This window comes from Camelus dromedarius, chromosome 21 (genome assembly GCF_036321535.1).
Source record: "Camelus dromedarius isolate mCamDro1 chromosome 21, mCamDro1.pat, whole genome shotgun sequence".
Taxonomy (NCBI): domain Eukaryota; kingdom Metazoa; phylum Chordata; class Mammalia; order Artiodactyla; family Camelidae; genus Camelus; species Camelus dromedarius.
The window spans coordinates 36,417,875-36,435,976 of record NC_087456.1 but is presented as its reverse complement, the minus strand read 5'-3'; the positions used below and the strand labels follow the sequence as shown (position 1 = coordinate 36,435,976).

The window sequence follows — 18,102 nt, the reverse complement described above, 5'->3', positions numbered from 1 at the left end:
GGGTGACCCTAAGGAGCGGCCAGCCTTCTTCAGGGTTGCTGTGGGAGAGGGAATCTGCTGGCTCCAAGGCTGCGTGGCTGTTCGTTGGAGGACTTGGGCGAAGCTACGTGAGCACAGGTCCACGTGGGGCAGGCCGGAGGCGAAGGGACGCCAATACTGGGGTGCTGGGCGTGCACGTTGGCACTGAGCTGTCCCCGCCTGCACCCCCCCACCCCGGCTCCTCCTCGGCACCGACCCTGCCTTCGGCTTGTGCGGACTTGGCCCTGCTCGAGGGTCAGGGCCCCTGGAGGACAGATCCTGCCGGGCCAAGACCAGACGACGCGGGCAGTGAGGCCCTGCGCCCAGCTTGCTTCTTTGTGAGGTTAGGCAGGGAGAGCGAGGCCGGGCTGGGTGATAAGGAGTCGGGGAGGGTGCAAGGCTGGCTCCAGAGGGCAGAGGACTCGGGAGCGGGGCAGGGGTGGGGGTGCAGCTTGGGGGAGAACACATGCTTAGGATGCACGAGGTCCTGGGTTCAGTCCCCAGCACCTCCATTAAAATAAATGATAAATAAACATAATTACCTACCCCCCAAAATATTGATTATATAGTAAGATGACATCAGATGTGAATATGCCTTAATTTTCATGTGCAGATTCACTGCTGCATTTTTCCCACAGTAGGGAATCTGAACGAGACCTGTGGTGGCCAACCTGGAGGTGAGTCGCACTCTCCCTTTTAGCTACTGGGCGTCACCGTGTACACACCGTTCCGTCGCAGGGCTACCTGTCGTCAGTGCCACGTGTGCTGGCGACCGTCGCGGGAATTCCAGGCGGTCATTTTAAGCATACTTTAGTTTTACCTTCTTGCCGACTTTAAACCTTCCACCTTCCTACGATTAAGTTACAGTATGAGGTGAAATTGCATAAATTACTTGGAAATACTTGAAAACTCCTGAGAAGGCGTCAGGTGGAGCGTGACGTCCGAGTCCCGCACTGACGCCTTTCGCCCCAGAGTGTGAGTGACCATGAGGCGAAGCAGCTGGCTCGCACTGGGCTCCAGGGGCGGCTGGAAACACCTGACTCGCTGTCCAGAGGCGTTTAGGGAATGAGACGCCGAGGGATCCAGAGTCATGCTCGCTCCAGGCGGATCCTCGTTTTGTGGAAGGGCCTGGGCTATTTATATTGTTTTATTTTCCTCTTAAAAAAATGTACTGAGTGAGAATACTTGAGCGCACTGAAGTCAAAGGTGCCATGGTGGGACCCACTGTCTGAGCTGGAGAGAGGAGGGGCTGGGGGTGTGCCCGAGGGGGTGGCAGGTGGTAGGCTGTGTGGAAGCGGGGAGTCCCGGCGTCCTCCGAGGGGCGCAGGCATCTGGCTGAGGGTTGGCCGAGGGCGCCCAGGTGACCGCTGCCGCTTATGGGGCCAGAGGGGAGGGTCCCGGAGGGAGTCTCAGAGGGGATGAGCCCGGAACGAGCGTCAGGGGGAGTGGTGAACGTGGCTGCACGCCGTAGACAGGCGTTCCCCAAAGCAAGGAAATCAGATGAGGCCGCGGGGCGCCCGGCATCCGCCCTCCCCGGGTGGACGTTGCTGGCGCAGCGGGGCGGGGGCGCAGGCCCGGGGTGGGGGTGCGGGCTCACTGTTCCGCAAAGCTGGGAGAGCGCGGGGGGCTGCGAGGGGAGGGGGAGGGCCACGTGAATGCTTCCGAGCCTGGGCTGAGCGTGGCTGAGAGGACGGGGGACAGCGCGGGGTCTGTGCGCACCAGCTCTGGGGACAAGTCACCTGCACTGCACGTGGCCTCCGCCCCTCCACGGCTGACGCGCTGGGACCAGTCCCTGTGCCGCCGAGTCCTCACCGCAGGAGGACCCACAGCTATGAGGCTGAATGACCTAACGGCTCGATGTGACAGCCCGGCCCGGACCTTCTAGTTGGCTCTCTGTCAGACTAGCTTCAGCGAACAACACACGGCCTCCTGCTGCGCGCCGTGCGCTTTAGACACGTCGCCCGATTTCCGGCAGCGGACTAGACGCGCCGTTCGTAGCTGAGGAAGCTGAGGCTCAGAGACGGTATGAATCGCCGTTGGCAGGAAGGAGGGGCAGGGGCTGTTTGCTCACACACACCTGGCCATACTGATGCGCCCCGCTGCCCGGTCTGTGCCGCCATCTTGCCCCCGGGGTCCACAACGCCGCCTGGCACACGCAGGCCGCGGGCTTGACCGCTCCGTGTCCTCTCCGCCCTGCTGGTTCCTTTGTTCCGTTCGCTGGGACCTGGGGAGTTTGGTGCAAGCTGTGCCGCACCCCTCTCTGCGGCTTCTCCTCTGTGAGCCTTTGTCTGTGTGTTGCGGCCGCCGGGTGGGGCTTTCAGACCAGGATCGCCTTGCAGTCACTGACGCAGCAACGAGTTCCAGCGTGTTAGACCCCAGGTAGCACTTCCCAGAAAGGTTGTTCTGAACATGCAAGGATGGAGCGTCCTGACTTTCAAGACCCGGGTGCCCGGCGCCCTTGGCCGGCTGGTCCTCCTTAGCTCGGGGCGGATGCATGAAAGCGCTTGCGCGCCGGCAGCTCGGCCGGACGCCGGCGCGTGGCGGGCGGGAAGGGCTGTTGCTGCCTCCGTTTTTGGAGGCTGCGTGGCTCGGAGGGGAGACCACCGGCCCTGGGGTCCGAGTCGCTGAGTTTCCTGGGCCTCTGCTTCCTCACCAGTAAGCCGGGGCGCCACGCCCGCCCGCCCCCCCCCCCCCAGCAGGCGCGGTCAGCAGACACCGCGACGGGAGGGCGTGTTGCTGCCACGGACAGTAAGCGCACGGGGAGCACCTGTGGAGTTGATTAGTGAAAAACAGGGGTTGGAACAGAGCCCGAGGTGCCAATTTTAACACAGAGTTTCAAAAGAAGACGTACAAGATTCAATTTTTGTTTTCTCCGAGTGGTGAGATGACGGGTAATTTTATCTCCTTGGTTTTTGCCTGTCCGCATTTCCTGGTTTTGCTGTTAGAACTTTTTCTGTTTTGGCTTGGTTGAGTTATTAAAATAAGTCATTAAGGATTCCCTAATGAAAAGATTGCACTTACACTTTGATGTTCAGTTGACACCTGAGGATCGTTGCCGGCGTGTGTGACGCTGTAGGGCAGGTGTGCAAGGGACGGCATTCGCCAGCATAAAGCGACGCGGGGACTTCCGCTGAGCCTCTTCTTTTAGGGCGCTGTGGTTTTCCTGCCGCAGCCCGAGAGGTGGTTTGGCTCATCCTCCGGCCTGGCTTCTAGTGTGTGGCTCATTCATCAGGCCTGTGGGAAACGATGGTCCCCTGGGCTCCACCCACTTCAGACTCTAGAGACTCGTATTCAGACAATTACAGTAAACAATTTTGTAAACTTGCTGTCAGCATGGATAAGTATGTTACAAAGGAACACAGCAGATTCAGAAGAAACTCCATGTCATCTCTGACCTTTTGGTCTTAACATTTCTAGAGAATTCCTCACATTGTCCTGAGCTTGGCCTTCTCAATTTATGCTTATTCCTCAAAATATGTCACTTTAAAATTATTGAGGAATAGTGTGTATTGGTCGTTATTTCTGCTTCTTTCAGTCTGCTGAGTATTCAGTCGCCACGTTCAATACGGTGTCGCCCCTGCCTTTAGGTGGTCCAGATGCTCTTCAGCGTCTGTGGTGTGGGTCACGCCGGCGGTTGAGGCTGAGAGAGGCGAGCCCCAGCCCCGGTCCGCGGGGCCCCGGCCGCGGCTGACGTTCCTTCTGCTGGCCCCATACTGGCCGCCAAAGTTTCTATTGAAATCAGTGGTCTTGAAATGTGTGTCCATATTCACCTCTGAAAATAATTTTGAAAAATTGCGTTCTCAACAAAATAACTAGTGGACATCTAGTTATTTTTCATTGTGAGTTTAAATGTTAAATTTTGAAAATGTATAGTAAACGTTATCTGCCTTATTTAAGTATTCAAAGCCAGGGACAGTTTTGCCACACCAACCGCCCTGCCCCTGGAAGCATCTGGGCAAAACCTGGAAGAACTTGTGGTCTCAACTGTGTGTGTGTGTGTGTGTGTGTGTGTGTGTGTAGACCAGGAATGCTGCTCACATCCTGTTCATCTCACAAGAAAGAAACTCTCATCCAACATGTCAACAACGCTGAAGGGCCTACCGGGAGTACGAGCATCGCGGGGCTGTTACACTCAGCAGCACCCATTTAAACACGTCATCACTGGGGGGAGGTGCAGCTCCGTGGTGGAGCACATGCTTAGCAGGCACAAGGTCCTGGGTTCAATCCCCAGTCCCCCCTCTAAAAATAAATAAATAAATAAACCCAATTATCTCCCCTCCAAAGAAAAACAAAAAACAAAACACGTCATCATCTTCTGTGACATTGTTTCTATTTCTCCCTGAAACTGGCTTTCCATTCTCCCGTCCCACAGAATTTTATCCTGATGAAACACGTTTATGTTTGAAAGGCGTACTAGTTACCATATTTCTCTACTACAAAACAATGCATGTAAATTGAATTTTTTTCAAATATCCTACAGCTATAATATAATAAAGGTTAACATTTTCCTTCCTTCCATATGGAGGTGATGTTAGAAATTGATCAAACACCATATTCAATAGGTGAGTTTTGTTTTTTTGGGGAGAGGAATTAGGTTTATTTATTTTTAGAGAAGGTATTGGGAATTGAACCCAGGACCTCATGCATGCTAGGCACGCTCTCTCCCACTTGAGCTATACCCTCCCCGCTAAAGGTGAGTTTTGAACAGAGCCCCTCTTGGTTGAATTCTGTCTCTTTATGGGATGAATTGGGGGGAAAGATTCAGGGGCCTGGAAGATAGTCTTCGGTGACATGGAGATTTTCACCTTGGGGACCAGGTAAGAGTCCAGGTACCTTTTGAAGTAAGGCTGGAGAATTGCAGTCCTAAAGGGGGTAGAAGATTAGAGTGGGCATGATGTGCACTCAGGGGGACCGATTTTAGGAAAGGAAACATGGACACTGAGGATTTTGAAATGGATTGTCTTAAAACTGTCATGCACACATACCCCCTGGAAAGTCTTCGTGTTATCTGTGTATTAGTCGGATTTAACTCACTCGAGCTCTGTGAGTAACTTAGCATCTTTCTTCTTTTAATGATTCAGATCGTTTTTACACGCAGCTAATGCGTGTTAAAAAGAGCTAAGCTAGAGTGTATTATAAATATTTTATAAGCCCAGCAAGCAGAATTTCTCACAGGGGGCATCGTTACAGTGGAGGTGGTCGCGCGTCATAGCTGTCTGTGCTAGTTTCTGAGTCAGATGCAATATTGATTCCAGTTTCCATGAGCACCAGCTGACGACCTGGGGCAAAATATTGCAGCTCTGGTCCGCAGCTTTCTCACCTGTAAAGTGGGGCTGAAAATAGGCTTCTGTCGGGCTGTGAGATTTAAACGAGGCCACGCATGCAAAGCACTTAGTAGGTGCCCAGTATGCACGAAGCACTGGGTCAACATTAGTTGCTGTCATCTTTAGAAATTATTGCGTTTGCTTCAAAGAAGAAGCTCTCTAAAGCCAATGGGGTCATTATTTCAGCCTTATTTCTTTTATTAAAAAAAGTTTAATTTTTTTATTGAAGCATAGTTGATTTACAATGTTAGTTTCAGGTGTACAGCAAAGCGATTCAGTTATACATGCATATGTGTATAGATCTTCTTTTCAGATTCTTTTCCATTATATATTGTTAGAAGAAATTGAATAGAGTTCCCTGTGCTATATAGTAGGACCGTGTTGTTTTTTTAAAGGGAAAATAATTTTATTTTCTCAATTGAGGTATATCGAATATTTGACAATATTTAATACTCATTCATAACAAAAACTCTCAGCAAATTAGGAATATGAGAAATTTTTCACAACTGCGTAAAGGACTTTGTTGTTTATCTGTTTTATATATAGTAATGTGTCTGTTAATTCCAAACTCCTAATTTATCCCTCCCCACCCCCTTTCCCCTTTGGTAGCCATGATTTGTTCTATGTCTGTGAGTCTGTTTCTGGTTTGTAAATAGAATTTGTATTTTTTTTTAAAGATTCCTCAGCCTTATTTCTTTGATCTTGGCTCTTTTGTGCACAAGTCGCTGTACCCGCCGCCCTGATTTTACGGCCGGCTTTAGGGCTTTGACGTTCCAGTTGGCCATGAGGCTCTGGAGCTGCTGGAGGGTATCTGCCCGCAGCAGTAGGGTGCCCGCATTTCGGGGTCAGCTTCTCAAGGACGAGTGTAAGCCCTCTGAGAGCACCTCCCGAAGGGCGGCCCTCTGCACGCCTGAAGTCATTTGGAATATTCTCAGAAGGGTCTAGGAGCTGCCCGGGGCAGCCAGACAACACGCAGAGTCTCCTAGGGGTCACGGACACGGGGCACACGCAGAGGCGCAGCACCCAGGGACCGTACGGACACCTGGGCCTTGTATTGACAACTGTTCTATTGGGTTACACAGTTTTAATCTCAGAGGAATTGTCTCTTGACATTAAACTGTCCAAACAGTATTTATATCTGCGGCTGCTCTGCAAGATCACTTAACCCTGCGCAGCCGTTTAAAAGTAGTTAATGACAGGACCGGCCTGACTGGCCCCTTATGAGTGATGGCGGAAGTTCGACCCGCGCTGTCATGGTTTATGGACGAAGGCGGTTTGTCCATCGTCGGTTTCAACCACAGCAGGTAATTTGAAATGAAATGAGACAGTTTCTACAAGCAGATTGATTTGGGAATCTTGCCTGCTCTTCCCTTTGACCCTTGACAAGTTGACACTACAAAGATTGTGACTTTAAAAAATGATTGGGTGCAAATACATTTAGGTAGATGATTTACTGTGTGCCCAAGCACAAGGACAGTGCCTCTGGAGTGATGCTGTGAGGCAAGTAATTGTGAACTTTAACGACTCCTGTTTTATGTTTCTGTATCTTATTAATTATCCTACCAGGTGGACCTACTAATCACCCCGATCAAATTGTTTTTATGCCTGGCGAGAGACCGGGGAGCTGGTGGCCTGATAGGAGACCAGATAGCCAAGACCAAGATGGAGAGACCAAGTATTTATGAGAAACTTATTAAAAACCCAGGTTGGCAGAAAGACCCCAGCTCGCCCAGGAGGATGAGAAGTTGAGTCCTTTCTCATGGGTTCCCTTTTCGCTTGTTCGTAAGGGTGATTACTCCCACACAGGAGGAAATACTGCCGTTAAAAGGATGATAGATTTAGTTTTTGATAATCGAAGAGTTACCAGAGATACCAAGGAAGAAAAAGAAAATCCCCACTCTGCATTATCAAATGCTCTTTTTTCTAGTCCTTTGTCCACATCTAGACTTCCACCCCAAGCATTATGTAACATTATATGTATGTAAAATATTATGTAATATTTTAATATAATCAGTAGACAAATATTTTCCATGTTATTTTGACTACTCTTCTGATGCAGGTTTTTCGTCTTAGAAGTGAAGTTTTGTCATGAATAAAGGTTAGCTTATATAGAACTGAAAATCAATTTTTTCCAAAACAACAGTAAAAATGATAGGAAACTTATTTTTAAAAAAGCAGTTATCCTGGCTCAAGATTACCTAAGAATTATGCCTAGATTACTTTCAAAGAACTTTGCAATCAAACTGTTGATTTGTTAACGTTTGGCTTTGCGTTGAGGAAGCCACACTGGGGAAACTGCCACAGAACGCAGGCTGTTCTCCGCAGCTTCTGTGTTTCTCACTATTCTAACCACTTTGTTTGAAGTATAATTTTGAAGATGCTAGTAAAAAATATAACACGTTCCTTGTTGGTCTCCGTTTACATTATTTACTACCCTTTTGAGCCATATCTTCACTGAACTATGTTAAAAGTATTTTGCTGGGCTGTCTCTTTACGCTGTCCATCGGGTTTAATAGACGCGCCGTTTAATAAGCTCTCTACCTGTAAGGATAGACCATTTGACCTCTGTCCCCTGCCACTGGTAGACATAGTATAAGATTGCTTTGTGAAATAAAGCTGTCGCTAACATCAACAAAATAAAAAATGATCGTATTCCAATACTCTCCGCTGAGTACTATGACAGGGCTGAAATATGGAATAAAATTGAAAGTAGATTAGTTTTGGGTCTTAAGTCATGTTTTGACAAGAAATAAGAGAGGAGAACATATCTTTGAACTTTTAGTTTTAAAGTTTTTTAATGAAAATATTTATCATTTTGTAAGGTTCCGTCTTTCTTTATCACACCGAGGCTGTGTAACCTTAGAACAATCCGTTCTTCTGCTGTGAGGGAAGTAAATACTGCTCTGTCTTTACATTAAATACCATCAAGGAAGCTCACACAGGGTGAGATGGCTTGACACCTGGAAGTGAAGGAGTGTCCTGCTAATAAAAAGGCTATTGAAGAGGCTGGAAAACCACTCATTAATAAGCTACATATTTTTAGGGTATGTAAACATTAAATACTGTGGACAAACCGGAGCTGCACGTTTGGTTCGCCCTTTTGGAATGGCTTGACTCTGAAGAGGAAGAATAAATATGTCGGGGGTGGAGAACGCCCGGCTGCTGATTGCGTTCGACCTGCAGGAATTTGAAAATGGAGACGACTGGCAGATTGTGAAACTCTTTCTTTGGCCTCTGTGGTTATATATTAATCGGATGAAATGCCGGCTGACCCGTGGCGTGGACGGTCAGCAGAGGTGCGGGCCGAGGACAGTGACCCCTCCTCCAGGACTTTGCAGACATGCTGTGTCCCCAAAGGTGAGACGCAGCAGCTCTGGAAAACGTGGCGCCCACTTCCCCTCCTGTTCACCCGGGGCTGTTACCCAGGGGCAGCGTCTCGGAGTGAACGTCTCTCTTTTCACATCTGTTCCTTGAAAACACAAGATGCAGGGTCTTTGCACACATCTGCGGCTGCCGGTGCCTTCTCCCCTCGCCTCGTGGCTGTGAGCCTGCTAACGATGGCTTCTTTTCAAAAAAATCTGAATTGACTTTTTCCCCCTAAGAAATGTGAACGGCACGTAGCCCAAGGCTAAAACTGGTCAGGCCCTCCTAGGATGCCCTTTTTAGTCATGAAAAAAGCAGTCCTCGTGTCCTAACCTTGAATTTTTCATAGTCAGAAATTTTAAAAGTAAGTAGAGGAAGCAAAGATTATTATATTGGCTAAAAGTCCTGAAAACAGTTTTCGTGAGGGTTCAAACAATCTGTCCTGAGATATTTTAAGGCTGGTACAAAGAAACGCAATAAAAATTTTACACGACTGTGAAACCTAGCCATGGTTCTGAGCTGAGGTGTGTGCCGAGTCTCACCGAGGTCTTGTATGTCACATCAGTCCTTAATTTGTTCCATTACATGGTTTTAACCTTGACTTTGTTAAATAATGTCTTTAAACAGGACAGTGAGTTACTGTGGTAGTTATGTTGGTGTCACTTGTCATCACCGGACGGGGCTTGACTTCTGGGCGTGGAAGTCTGTTAAGTGAAAACTACACTTACCCAGTGTCCTGACCAGAGTCACATGTGTGTCTGTCAAATGTCCAAACGCCAGAGGAGCCCCGAGCATCCCGGGAAGAGTCGGAGAGTGTGCCCAGGCTCTCTGAGGGCTGGGGACGGTCACCCCTGGTCACATCACGTCCTTGGCTGGTGGATGTCACTGAGAAGGCTGGAGAAGAAGGTGATCGTGTTGTATCAAAGCTCAGAGGGGAGATAGACATTAGCATTCTGGAAGATAAGAGAGAAGGGAAGAATAGAAAGTTCCAGTAACTGCAGCTGCAGTAAAGGATCTGGGTGTTGTCTTGCTGGGAAGGGCTGCTTATTGAAGTGGATGAGGCGACAGCCTGCACAGAGCATCTGTCTGTGTTGTGAGATCGTGCCCTTGAGCATCAGCCTGGGGTCCAGTAAGGAGATGAAGATGGTTTGGATGGAAACACAAGTGGAAATAATTTTTTTAAATGGCGTCCAGGGATGTATACTGTTGTGTGTCAGGTGGGTCATAAGCTCAGTGTCCCACGAGGATCAGGATAAGAGCTCCAGGGATTTAACATCATAACGTCGTTCACTCATTCATTCATTCAATCAACCAACTCATTTATCATCTTCTGTACTCTGGTTACTGAAGACACTGGAGCTGGAAGGAGGACCACCAGCAGACGTTGCCTTCACACAGCGTATGCACGGACGAGACAGAGGTTAACCCTAATACCATCAAGGATCGTAAAACCACAGTATGAGGAAGTACCAGGTGCTGAGAAACTCACACAGGAGAACTGGACTTGTAAGGGAAGCCTTCCCTGAAAAACGGTGGCTTGAGCGGGGACGTGACAGATGAGTGCTAGTTAACAGACCACGCAGGAGCAGAACGTGGGTATCACAGCCCCGGTGGCAGGAGGGAGGGTTTCGCCTGAGGAATTCAAGTAAGGTCAAAGGGACAAATGGCAGGAGGCTCGTGCTGGAAGACCTGTGGGCCGGGGTGGGGCCGTCCCCCGTGGTGGGGACACTGGAAGCTGAGTTTGGAGTCCTTGCTATCGATATTTTTAGTGATGCAGTGAATAAAGTCAAACGTAAGTAGCTTTGGATGCAGTTTTACAAGAGCAGACGCCACGTTCAGCAGCTCCTGTTCTCTTATGCAGCTGAGTTCCCCTGACTGTTCATTTCATTCTTGTGTCGTACTATGTTTAAGAACAAATGCACTGAAAATCATCTTTTGGAACAAAACCTGTTACTAAAGAGAGGACTGCTCCGGTGTGAGTATAGTCGCTTCTAAAAATGTCTGCTTGTGGACAGACCTGTATAAACCGTCATTAACTCTCTGTATAACTAATGTATGCAATGCAGAGTTTCCATTAATGGAAAAGGAAACTCAAGCATCACCGATAATACCAATAATGTGCATCTGTAATCACATACTGTAGAGAGCTGTAAAAGCTACATTTTATTACATTAATGAAACGTATAACCCCTGAAGCAGTCCAGCCCCGGGAGCAGCAACACTATTAGGGCTCAGCGCTTCGTCGCTGGGAGCCTGTCAAATCGCTGTTAGCTGTAGCAACCCGCACAGCAGGCCTGGGAATCTTCCCCCGCCGAAAACACTGATGACTTACCTTTCAAGATAAAATACTGCATGTTGATGGGCTACCACGAGAGGAACAAAGCAAAGATAAAAATCAAAAAGCAGGTTGGGAGAACTTCTTGTCCTCCGGGCAGACTGAGCCATCAGGTTCCACCTCCACCGATGTAAAAACATCGCTTCCTCCCCGAGCATCAGCGGGTACAAGGGGCATCTCACAGAGAGAGTGTTAATTTCGCGGAGGGAGCGTGCTTGGGGTTCCAAGTGCTCCTGGGTCAATACTGTGGTCACGCTGATGGGTGAAAAGACTAGGGTGTTGAACTGACTGGGCCAATCGATACCTCTTTAGGTGTCTGCCAGTCACCCGTTAGGGAGAAAGACCAGGTGGATTAGACGCTCCACGGGCTCGGCCAGCCCCTCTTCCCGAGGTAGGAGGTGGGGGGCAGTGGCTTCATCTTGAGGCCTCCCAGATCAGGAGAGCACCGGGCTAAGTTCAAAGCAAGCAGAGGTGGCTGACGACCCTATGCGACCCTGGGCTGCAAGTGTCCTTAGAAACAGACGGCACTGCTGCAGACGAAACCAATAAACGGGCCCTGAGCTCCGGGTCGCATCATCTGACCACAGCTCAGCTCTGGGAGGGCTTGAGGTATCAGCAGTGGAGGTGTTGAAGCATAATGTTTCTGTTGGAAATACCACCCAGAGCTCCCAGAGAGCCTCTCCCACCGATTAACTTTGAAACAAAACCCAAACCTTCCCAGCTGCAGGGAAAATTTGATGGAGGATTCTTCCTTCCTTCCTTCCTTTCTTTCTAATACACAATTTTGAACTAAACATCAGATTTTTCTTTCGGAGTTTCGTGTTCTAGTCATTCTCCCAGAATGCCCACTTGCCTCCGTTGTATAGATTTTTTTGGCCATAGAACCACACATGAGGTTGCTTTGCTGAACGTATGGTCTACACGGGGCTGCGTGCATGGGCTTCAGGTTCAACATTTTTGTGTGCATGTGCTTTTTCCCATGGAGGGGGTTCAGGGCTCACACAACATTCCTCAGAGGCCCTGGGAGCTCCCCGACCTACCCGTGAGAAGCATTTATGACCCTAACATAAATGCCACATGAAGACAAGTTTTCCTCTCCCTGGCATGTCTTTCCTTACAAGGCCGAGAGGTGGCAGCATAGACACCAGCCTGCAGTTGCCCATTTTCCAGACCCGAGAGAACTTTCAGGGGTGAAATATGCGGATGGGGATCCCGTCAGTAGGCTTGCTCTGGCTTGCGTAGATGCCAGATGTGTGTCCCATCAAACCGCCCTCGAATATTCCTGAAGGGGGAGAGCAAGGCTGAACGAGCAGTTCTGAACTTAAAGAAGGTCACGCTCATTGAAAGACAGCACTTGGGAGCTGAGCACCTGCCAGAGAAGCACAGAGCTCGGTCGTTGGCTGGAGCAAAAACTCTTACACACTATAAAATCAAATGTAATTTCCCAAGCCATGATTAATACTTGATTTTACTACAGAATATCATTGCTTAAAGACTGTATAGCCTGCCTTAAGAAATTACTTTTTCCGAACAGAAAAAGACTTTAGTTTCTTAGATTCAAAACTCTCTTTTAATTCTTCCACTCCTTGGGGGGTTGAAAATAACAGAAAAAGAGGAAGCTGTCTGACACATGTAGATTCAGAGGATTTTTATTTTGATAATTAAGTATCACTTTCATTTTCTGTGAAAGTGTGACAAGCACGGATCTTGGTTTACAAATTCCTAACCAGATGTGCGTGGGGTGACTTTGACTTTAAACACATCTAGCCGATTTGAATATGAGCATTTTAAGTAGCAGGTGCTGGGTCTTAGCTCGGCTGAGTACAGTGAGATTTCTCAGGGTAAACTCTCTTGTTTAATGGTAAATGCGATGTGATACTAGTCATTCTTAGTGATAAAATTAAGCCTGTGCTTCTGTCTTCAGAAGCAACAGTGTGGCGGGCCTAGAGGAAATCTATTTTGCCTATCATTTCCATCCCTTTTAAAAGTCTCCCTAAGATTCATAATTATCAGGTAACAGACAGCAAATATGCACATTCTCAGGCTACTCTGTTTGGGAGAGGCTGCTAGATAGATGGGCCTGGTGGCATTTGACAAATATCAACAGACGTAATGCAAATTTTGTGGGTGGAATAGAATCTGAGAAATATTGGCCAGCCTGTTTGGACTCATTTTTCACAGTCCAGTTTAAACCGTGAGGCTCCCTTGAAGCAGAAAATAATCTCCTGGGCTAAAACAGGAACAAAGTGTTTACAGTGTAAGTCTAGATTCTCTTGGATAATAAGTAACTGGCAGGGCCGTTAGTTGATCAGTTAATTAACTAATTGATTAGTATTTATGGGGCATCTATTTTTTGCTTAGTGTTTCTGCCAGGCGTGGAGAGGAATATGAGACAAATTTAATGCATAATTTCTTAGCTATAGTCATGTTACCTTTTGTGCCTTAATGGGTGTGTAGGGGCAGAAAGTGTCCTACAGGGAGCCAAGGATGGGAAGGGGCGTTTAAGGGCAATTTGTTAAGTTATTCTGGGGGGAGGTGAGGGGATTTATTTATTTACTTTAAAAAATTATTTTTTTGAAGTGGGAGGTAATTGGGTTTGTTTATTTGTTTTGTAACAGAGGTGCTGGGGATTGAACCTAGGACCTTATGCATGTTAAGCACGTGCTCTACCACTGAGCTGCACCCTCCCTTGCTTAGTGTTTTAATGTAAATACTCTTCTCGCACTTTCTGCAGAATCCCTGGTGGGAGAGCACTAAATGCAGCTCTTTTCTTCGGGCTGCTCCTCACTTCCTGTTACATGGAGCGCTTGACATACCTGCAGCTCCTTTTATGAATTGTTTTCATTGAGTAAAAATTGGTCCAGATGGACCACAGTTTGAGCAGCCCTGAGGCTGCAAGTTTGACTTTCTTGTTCTCAGAAACAGAACAAACATGACAAACATCATACCAGGTGATGTCTGTGGGCTTTTTCTCTGCCACAAGGGACAGAAGGTGCAAAAAAGTCTTGTCCACCATGCAGACCTTCTGGCAGTGCCGAGTCTGTTGGGGTGCATGGCTGTCTTTTGGGGACATAGGTGGGGCTCAAGCAGTAGAACAGGTTTGGACCGGTGGCCCTTTCTCCTGGCGCATGGCATTCACTTCCAAGAACACTGCTGGAGGCTCTACCTAGGGCACGAGTTTTAAATAGTTCAGGTGTGTATTTATGGCTGAGGAGAGTCTGACTCGACAAAGATGGAACCTACCACACTTCAGGCTGTAGTTCCCATGGGGGAAAAGGGATATTTCTGAAACCTTCTTACTCTGCGTAGTTTCAGGGTTTTGACCCAGTGTCTGTTCCTATATATAATCTTCCAGTTTTATTGAGATATAATTGACATACAGCACTGTCTAAATTTAAGGCGAACAGCACAATGATTTGACTGACATACATCAGGAAATGATTATGACAGTGAGTTTAGAGAACATCCATCATCTCCTATAGATACGAAATTGAAGATGAGAACTCTGGATTTAGTCTCTTAACAACTTTTTTAATAACAATCACAGTGCTGTTAAGCATATTTATCACAGTGCACATTTCATCCCTAGCACTTATAACTGGAAGTTTGTACCTTTTGACCACCTTCATCGAAATCCCCCTCACCACACCCCGCTCCTCTCTGGCCATCACCTGTTTGTTCTCTGTACCTATAACTCTGTTTCTGTTTTGTTATATGTTTGTTCATTTGTTTTTTAGATTTCACATAAAAGTGGGATCATATAGTAATTGTCTTTCTGTGTCTGATTTATTTCACTAAGCATAATGCTGTCCAGGTCCATTCACATTGTCAAAATGGCAAGATTTATTTCATTTTTTTTATGGCTGAGTAATAATCTATCATATTGAGAGATACACCGCATCTTCTTTGTCAGTTTATCTATTGATTGTTCACCTAGGTATTTAAAGCATTTTTTTAACACTGTGGATTTATGAAATTCACAAAGAGCAATTAGGATCCGCTTCCTCTTCGCTCTCTAAAAAATATTCTGCTGCTGCATCTTGACTTACCACAGTTTTATACGACCTGTTCCATATATTAGACGGTTTAAGTCACGTGTACCCCGTGTCATCCTAGAAATAGAAGTTCCACAGTACATTAACAAGTCTTCCTGGATAAAGGTTCCACGTGCAAATTTGGGAAATACTGAACTCCACCAAGTTCAGCAGGTTTCTTGACGGTTAGCCTTAATGTGGTCTGTAAACATAGGAAGGGGCAAATGAGCAGGGTTTCCCAAGTGCGTTGGCCAAATTCCTTTCCACCAGTGATCTTGCAGGACTGGCACTGGAAGAACCACACTTCTGGAAAAATACGTTTATGGATTTGGTCATGTTTAAAAAGATTTTATCAGAGGAAAAGTGGGAAAGGTCTACAGAGGAAAAGGGGACCTAGGGAAGGCAAAAGATGTAGAGAGGCCTGTTTTGAAGGGTAATTGGCATGAAAAGGTGCATCATTTTGGAAAACTTCTTTAAATTATACATCTTATCTTTTGTTCACCCCCAAATAACCTAAGACCAAAAAGGCAACAGGGAGGTCAAAGATAGTGAATGAAAATATTGCAAGAAAATGTATTTTTAGAAGGTGCATTTAGGGTTACAAATTGGTGAAAGTGTAAAGAAACATCTGACATAGCGCCCAGTCCCAGGCGCAATTTAGAATAAGGATCTCATTAAGAGTCGTGCTTTGAAAACACTGCATTTCTACATACAGGCTTGGTGGCCTTTCATGTTTAATTTAACAACGGAAACCATGACGACAATAGCGTATGGATAGGAAGACCATCCTCCTGAGTGAACAAACCAGGTCATCGTCAAGCAGTTTTACTTAACGGGAATCCGCGGGAGGTTCCTTAGAGAGAAACGGCCCTTCTCCTGTGGAAAAGACTGCCGGAAGGAAGGAACCGCCCGCTGCTGCACACAGCGAGGGGAGCGAGCACGAAAACTGGGCGCGGGAGCCAGGCTCGTCCACACCTCCGCCCTGGCCCGGCTCCGGAACAGCAGCCGCTTCCCCTCGCTCCCCGCTCTGCGGCTCTGCTGGAGGGGCCTGGGGGCTTATGGATAGACGTCCACAGTGAGACGATCGAGTAAAAACCCACCAAAACAGCAAGCGTGTCTAAAATATAAGAATCCTTACTGATGGGGGTCCTAGTACAAGGGAGACTGAAGTTCTAACTTTGACTCCCTGCGGGCGGGGGTTCCTGCCTGGTGCGGAAGGTAGGCCCGTGGTGCTGGGAACCACCCTGGAGACCCACCTCCAGCACTTTTCTGGGCGCGGAGCCTGGGAGCCAGGGTGGACGTGCCGGTGGTTTCCAGAGCACCGGAGGCGGGAAGCCCCGACTTGCACTTCCTCCGGAGCGAGCATAACCTTTGTAACAGGTCGCATGATCAGGACAGTAATTCTTTGAGGGTGTAAATAAAAATCACACCAAGATAGCAATGCCGACGGGCCCGGTGCCCCACGGCGCTCTGCGGGCCGCAGAAGCTGGGAAACGCGCGGGCTCATTTTCGGTTTCCCATTTGCAGGAGCTCGCTCCCCAGGGGCAGCCCCGCCGCCCGCGCGCCCGGCCTGGCTCTGCGCTCCGGGCGCGCTCCCCGCGGGGCGGGCGGGAGCGCGCGGGGCGGGCGGGATGCCGTCGAACACGACGAGTAGTCTTAACCCCCGGTGGCTGAAGCGGCTTTGCCCGCAGGGAGATGCGATGGCAGCGCGCCCGCGGAGGAAACCACCCAGGACGTCCACGGGCCGCCGGCTAACGCGAGCCCAGGTACCCGTGCGCTCCCCGGGCCGGGCCTCGCGTGGGCTCGCGTCGTGTCTCCGGCGCTCGCGCGGCCTCAGTCCGGCGTGAACAAGGCCTCGGGAAAGTGCTGGGGAAGGGGGCGCCCCGCGCTGTGAGCGCTTCGGCGTCTCACAGAAAACCACGGGCGGCGCCGACCCCCGGGGGTCAGAAGGAGGGTGGCCCGCGACTCCGAGAGGAGGGCGACCCCGACCACAGCCGTCCCACTCTCTCCTTCTGAGGACTCCCCCCCCCCCACGTGCGGGGCCCGGGAGGTGGCGGCCGTGGGCTCGGCTCCGGGCTGTGTGGCCGTCGGGGCCTGCGAGCCGGGCTCCGAGCGAGCGCGTGGCGGCGCGGCTCGGCCCGGGTGCGCGCGCAGCTCCGGGGCGCCGAATCGGGGCGGGGCCGCCTCTCGGGGGCGGGGCTCGTGGGGGCGGGGCCCGCTCCTCGAGCCGCCGCCGTGTCGCCCCGGAGCGTGTTCCACGGCCGCGCGGGCGGGAGGCGGAGGAGGGTCGGGCGCCGGTGGGCGGGGGGTCCAGGCCGAGCTCCGCCCGCTGACCCGTTAAGCCGCTGACCGGGGAGCCCGGCTGTCTCGTCGCGGCAGCCCGGTTTCTTTGCGGGAACGGAACGGGTCGCGGGCAGTGAGGAGAGTGACGGGGCGACGCCGGGGCCCCTCCCGCGGGCGGGCGCGGCGCGGGGCGAGGGCAGAGGCCCGGCCCGTCCTCCCCGAGGAGCGCACCGGCCGCCCCGCACTCCCCCGCGCGGGGCTGACACCGCGTCCCCTTTCCCCGGATGGACGCAGACACGGCCCTGCCACGGCCCCGCCTGTGCACCGAGGGCCGCGGGGCACTGGCTCCCCGCTGTCACGCTCCCCTCGGAATGTGCTGGGAGTTGGCTGCTGCGCGCGCGCGCGCGTGTGTGTGTGTGTGTGTGTGTGTGTGGAGTGTGAGTGATGTGGGTGTGTGATGAGTGTGAATGTGGGAGTGGTGAGTGGTGGTGTGGTGAGTGTGATGGGTGTGAAGTGTGATATGCGTGTGGCTTGTGTGTGATGTGTGTGGTATGTGTGGTGTGTGGAGTGTGAGTGTGTGTAGGGTGTGTAGTGAGTGTGTGGTGAGGGTGATGTGTGTGGTGTGATGTGTATGTTTGGTGTGTGTGTTATGAGTGTGATATGTGTGTGATGTGGGTGTGGTGAGTGTGATGTATGTGTGGTGTGGTGAGTGTGTGTGATGGGTGTGTGTAGGCTGTGTAGTGAA

The 18,102-nt window shown here is 49.8% G+C and overlaps 1 long non-coding RNA gene across 2 annotated transcripts in view; it reads left to right on the top strand.

Annotated features, from left to right (window-relative positions):
* Positions 1 to 16,709: 16,709 nt before the first annotated feature.
* LOC116148623 (uncharacterized) overlaps positions 16,710 to 18,102 on the top strand; it is an 82,899-nt gene continuing 81,506 nt past the window's right edge. For both annotated transcript variants that reach the window (XR_010377192.1, XR_010377191.1), the window contains exon 1: positions 16,710 to 16,840. This is a non-coding gene — a long non-coding RNA (uncharacterized LOC116148623). The remainder of the gene's footprint in view (positions 16,841 to 18,102) is intronic.